Below are 6,000 nucleotides of genomic sequence, written 5' to 3'. Positions count from 1 at the left end.
CTACAGCTCATCACCCTTGTTCAGAACAACTGTTCGTTTGGAGGAAGTGTTCAAGAAGACCCCAATCAACATTTAACCACCTTCCTGAGAATATGTGACACAGTGAAGTCTAATGGTGTTCATCCTGACGCCTATAGACTGCTCTTATTTCCATTCTCACTCAGGGACAAGGCAGCCAAATGGCTGGAATCTTTCCCAAGGGAATGCTTGACAACTTAGGAAGACGTGGTGAACAAATTCTTAGCAAGATTTTACCCTCCTCAACGAATCAATAGGCTGAGAGCTGAGGTCCAAACTTTCAGGCAACAAGATGGTGAGACTCTATATGAAGCATGGGAGAGGTTCAAGGACTTAACAAGGAGGTGTCCACCTGACATGTTCAACGAATGGGTACAGCTGCACATTTTCTATGAAGGGCTCTCTTATGAGTCAAAGAAGGCCGTAGACCATTCATCTGGAGGTTCTTTGAACAAGAAGAAGACCATTGAGGAAGCCATAGATGTTATTGAAACAGTAGCAGAGAATGACTACTTCTATGCTTCCGAAAGAGGGAACACAAGAGGAGTAATGGAGCTAAACAATGTAGATGCTCTGTTGGCCCAAAACAAGCTCATTACCCAGCAGCTGGCTAACCTCACCAAGAAGATGGAGATGAACCAAGTAGCAGCAATCTCCACTTCATCAACAATCCAAGAAGGAGTGAATGAAGAAGCAGAGGTGAGTCAGGAGCAAGCCAACTACATTGGGAGTTCACCAAGGAAAAACTATGATCCATACTCCAAGACCTACAACCCTGGATGGAGAAACCACCCAAACTTTGGGTGGGAAAGTGAGCAAGATCAAAACCAAGACCAGAGACGTTACGACTCCAACAACAATGCAGCTCACCAGCAATTCACACAGAGGACGTCTCAACACCCCCACAACAACACTTCTTCATATGCTTATCAAAACCAAAATAACACATCTGCTCCGAATCACCAATCAATTGATGACAAGCTCTCTAAGATCGAAACCTTAATTGAAGGAGTATGCAGAGACATTTGAGACAGTAAAGCATTCAGAGAGGAAGTGCAGTCCAACATGCAGAATCAAAATGCTGCCATCACGAAACTGGAGACACAAATCAGCTATTTGTTTAAGCAGCTCCCTAACCACAACTTTTGCTATGATGCCCACTCAAGCAAAAGGGAGGAGTGTCAAGCTATCACACTTATGAGTGGGAAGGAACTGAAGGAACATCCCCAAAAACCACAAGAAGAAGGCTCAAATGAAAAGGGAGAAGAGCAAGATGGAGTTTAACTTCCCACGCCAAGTCTGCAGAAAGAAAAAGGGATACCCCAACTGAACATCTCAAGAGCTCCATATCCCCAGCTATTGAAGAAAAGAAGATGACAACCAGTTCTTGAGATTTTTGGAAATCTTTAAGAAGCTACAAATCAACATACCCTTTGCTGAAGCCATAGAACAAATGCCACTCTATGCCAAGTTTTTGAAGGAGCTAATGACTAAGAAGAGAAGCTGGAAGAACAATGAGACTGTGATACTAACTGAAGAGTGCAGTGCTATCATTCAGCATAAACTACCTCAGAAACTGAAGGATCCTGGGAGTTTTCAGATCCCTTGTATTATAGGAGAAATCACAGTAGAGAAGGCTCTTTGTGACTTAGGGGCCAGCATCAATTTGATGTCAGTAGCTATGATGAGAAAGATGAAAATTGAGGAGGCTAAACCAACAAAAATGGCCCTACAACTGGCAGACCGATCGTTCAAATTCCCTCACGGGATAGTAGAGGATTTGCTAGTAAAAGTGGGAGATTTCATATTTCTAGCAGATTTTGTGGTGCTGGACATGCAGGAGGACGCCAAGACCTCCATCATCTTGGGAAGGCCATTCTTGGCCACTGCTGGAGCTGTCATCAATGTTCAGAAGGGTGACCTCACACTGAGATTACACAATGAAAAGATGACATTCAATGTGTTCAAGGCCATGAGTTATCCACCAGAATAATTGGGGGAATGCATGAGGTTAGATGCACTTGAGGATGAAGTGCAGGAGAATTTTGAAGAAGAAGAACCTGAAGAGGACGAGAGATTGGTGGAGGAAGAATCTGAATCAAGTGAAGAGGTTGCCACAGCAGAAATACATATACCAGATGCACCAAAGGAATGGAACGAAAAGTCAGAAGCACCCAAACTTGAACTCAAAGCACTGCCACCCACTCTCAAATATGCATATCTAGGAGAAAATGAAAACTACCCAGTGATCATAAATTCATCCCTCAGTCAAGATCAAGAGGACGAGCTACTCAAGGTGCTGCGGGAGCATAAGGATGCCATTGGATGGACCCTTGCTGACCTGAAGGGAATCAGTTCAACCATATGCATGCATAAAATACCGTTGGAAGATGATGCCAAGCCATCCATTCAATCCCAAAGAAGGCTGAACCCAATCATGAAGGAAGTGGTACAGAAAGAGGTTATGAAGCTTTGGCAAGGAGGGGTCATATACCCAATTTCGGACAGCCCATGGGTTAGCCCCATACATGTTGTGCCCAAGAAGGGAGGAATCACTGTGGTTACCAATGAGAAAAATGAGCTCATACCCACAAGGACTGTCACAGGATGGCGGATGTGCATAGACTACAGAAAACTCAATGAGGCTACACGAAAAGACCACTTTCCCCTTCCATTCATGGATCAGATGTTGGAAAGACTTGCAGGGCACGCATATTATTGTTTTCTCGGCGATTATTCAGGATATAACCAAATAGTGGTTGATCTGAGAGACCAAGAGAAAACCTCATTTACTTGTCCGTATGGAGTGTTTGCCTATAGGCGCATGCCATTTGGATTATGTAATGCCCCTGCAACTTTCCAACACTGTATGCTTTCTATCTTTTCAGATATGATAGAAAAATTCATTGAAGTTTTTATGGATGATTTCTCGGTATTCGGAGATTCTTTTCCTAGTTACCTACATCACCTCGCCTTGGTATTGAAAAGATGCCAAGAGACCAATTTGGTCTTGAACTGGAAAAAATGCCACTTCATGGTGACAGGAGGAATAGTCCTTGGTCACAAGGTCTCTCACCAAGGCATTGAGGTTGATAGAGCTAAAGTAGAACTTATTGAAAAACTACCCCCACCCAGTGATGTCAAGGCAATTAGGAGTTTTTTAGGGCATGCTGGTTTTTACAGAAGGTTCATTAAAAATTTTTCAAAGATAGCCAAGCCCTTAAGCAATTTCCTTGTATCTGATACACCATTTATCTTTGATGAAACATGCATACTAGCATTTGCACATTTGAAAATGAGGTTATCCTCTGCTCCTATCATTTCCCCACCTGATTGGAACCTACCATTTGAATTGATGTGTGATGCATCTGATTTTGCAGTTGGGGCAGTGTTAGGACAAAGGAAAGATAACCTAGTTCGTGTGATATACTATGCTAGCAAAGTCCTTAATGAAACTCAAAGAAATTATACCACTACTGAAAAGGAGTTGCTAGTAATAGTTTTTGCATTTGACAAATTTAGATCATACCTCATTGGTGCTAAAGTTATTGTTTTTACAGATCACACAGCACTTAAATATTTGTTTGCCAAGCAAGAATCAAAGCCAATACTAATAAGGTGGATCTTACTGTTGCAGGAATTTGATATTGAAATCAGAGACAAGAAAGGAGTGGAGAACAAGGTGGCAGATCACCTATCCAGAATCCCTCATGATCAAGGTGAAGAAAATGATACAAATGTGAACGAGCTCTTCCCTGATGAGCAGTTGATGACAGTTCACAAAGCACCATGGTTCGCAGATATTGCAAATTTCAAGGCAACTGGGGCATTACCCCCAGGGATCAATAAACATCAAAAGAGGAAGCTCATGAATGATGCAAAATACTTTGTCGGGGACGAGCCATATCTCTTCAAGAAATGTTTAGATGGAATCCTTAGAAGATGTGTTTCGGAAGAGGAAGGAAGAGAAGTCCTGTGGAACTGCCACGGTTCATGTTATGGCGGGCACTTTGGAGGGGACAGAACTGCAGCAAAGGTGTTACAAAGCGGATTCTTTTGGCCCACCCTTTTCAAGGATGCCAAGGAACTAGTAAAAAGCTGCAATGAATGCCAAAGATCTGGAAACCTGGCCAAAAGAAACGCCATGCCACAAAATTTCATCTTGGAACTGGAACTGTTTGATGTGTGGGGAATAGATTTCATGGGACCATTCCCAACCTCATAAGCAAACAAGTACATCCTGGTAGCAGTGGATTATATTTCCAAGTGGGTAGAGGCTATTGCAACCCTAACTAATGATAACAAGGTAGTCATGCACTTCCTCAGGAAGAATATCTTTAGCCGGTTTGGAGTCCCAAGAGCCCTCATCAGTGATGGAGGGAGCCACTTTTGTAACAAACCACTAGAAGCTCTCCTCCTACGATATGGGGTAAAACACAAAGTAGCCACACCTTACCACCCTCAAACGAGTAGGCAAACTGAGATATCCAACAGAGAACTGAAGAGGATCCTGGAAAAAACTGTGGGTGCATCTAGAAAGGATTGGTCGAAGAAGCTGGATGATGCTCTTTGGGCATACAGAACAGCATTCAAAACTCCACTTGGAATGTCTCCATATCAACTGGTCTATGGAAAGGCTTGTCATTTACCACTGGAGCTGGAACACAAAGCTCTCTGGGCTATCAAGATACTAAATTTTGACAGCATTGCTACTGGTGCAAAAAGGATCTTGCAGCTGCAAGAGATAGAGGAATTCAGGTCACAAGCCTATGAAAACACTAAGATGTATAAAGAGAAGGCAAAGAGAAAACATGACATGCATCTTGCGCCAAGGAGTTTCGAAAAGGGGCAGCGAGTACTCCTTTACAAGTCTAAATTAAGGTTGTTTCCAGGAAAACTCAAGTCTAGGTGGTCCAGACCTTTCATGGTTACGAAAGTATCACCATATGGCCACATCGAAATCACGGATGAAGGTTCAGAGAGGACTTTTACAGTGAATGGACAAAGACTCAAGCATTATCTGGGCAACATGGGGGAAAGCCCCAGAGTAAAGTACCATCTCAAGTAACTAAGGACTCGTCGAGCTTGCGACGATAAAAGAGCGCTCTGTTGGGAGGCAACCCAACCTCAGGTAGTTTCACATTCATCTTTATTTCAATAAACATCACAAGTCGTTTCCCCTGTATTGTAAGGAGCTAAGTTTGGTGTTCTACACCAGAACAATCCAAGAGTGATGGTGTAATTCGGAGTTTGGTGTTCCACCAAAGGACATTGGTTAGAATTACACTCCACTCCAGAAGAACATTGCTAGCTCCATCCAATCAAGAGAAACCACTTAGATGTAGTTAGACTATAGGTGATCATTGCTTTGTTGACAATAAGATATGGGGTTCTCTGCATATGTGCAATGTTTGCACTGGGCAAGGAACTAAGTTTGGTGTTCACACACCAAATAGAGTTTAAAAAGCACCAGCATACATGCAAGCTAACTATGTCTCAAGTGCTTTAGGAACAAGCAACTTCCAGTCACCTTGCAGGAATCTTATGAGGAAATGGTGCACCTCTACCCAAAGAAGCGAGGCAGCCAAAAACTAGGATGATGACAAAGAGAGAGAGCAACCAGAAATCATCACCCGAAGGTTGTATTGTTACTTAATTCCATTGTACTCAGAATGGTTGAAAGTTGGAAGTCCGAATGCACTTTTGATTTGTGGCTACTTGTATGCTTGTTCCTTTTAAATCAAATGAAGAAGAGAATGTTTATGTTTTTAAAAGACCAGAGTGGAGTTCATATTGTGGAAGTGCATTCATGAATCTTTAGGGTAGTCATAAGTTAGCTAAGTTGGTTCAACCGCAAGGTTAGGAGGACAACTATCTATCCTGAATACTTGACTTTGGATATACCCATGAGACTACGTAGATGACAAGATCCTAATAAGAGAAAAGGGAAAGAATAATGGAAGTGAAAAACAAAAGAAAAAG

At 42.4% G+C, this 6,000-nt stretch overlaps 1 non-coding gene across 1 annotated transcript; it reads right to left on the bottom strand.

Moving 5' to 3' along the window:
* Positions 1-273: 273 nt before the first annotated feature.
* LOC148561402 (small nucleolar RNA R71) lies at positions 274-377 on the bottom strand. The gene has a single exon (XR_015886581.1). It is a non-coding gene; the product is annotated as a small nucleolar RNA R71 (small nucleolar RNA).
* Between the last annotated feature and the right edge of the window lie 5,623 nt (positions 378-6,000).

The sequence above is a fragment of the Arachis ipaensis genome, chromosome B6 (genome assembly GCF_059453495.1).
Source record: "Arachis ipaensis isolate K30076 ecotype BB chromosome B6, ASM5945349v1, whole genome shotgun sequence".
NCBI classification, from domain to species: domain Eukaryota; kingdom Viridiplantae; phylum Streptophyta; class Magnoliopsida; order Fabales; family Fabaceae; genus Arachis; species Arachis ipaensis.
This window is presented reverse-complemented; position numbering and strand designations above follow the sequence as displayed.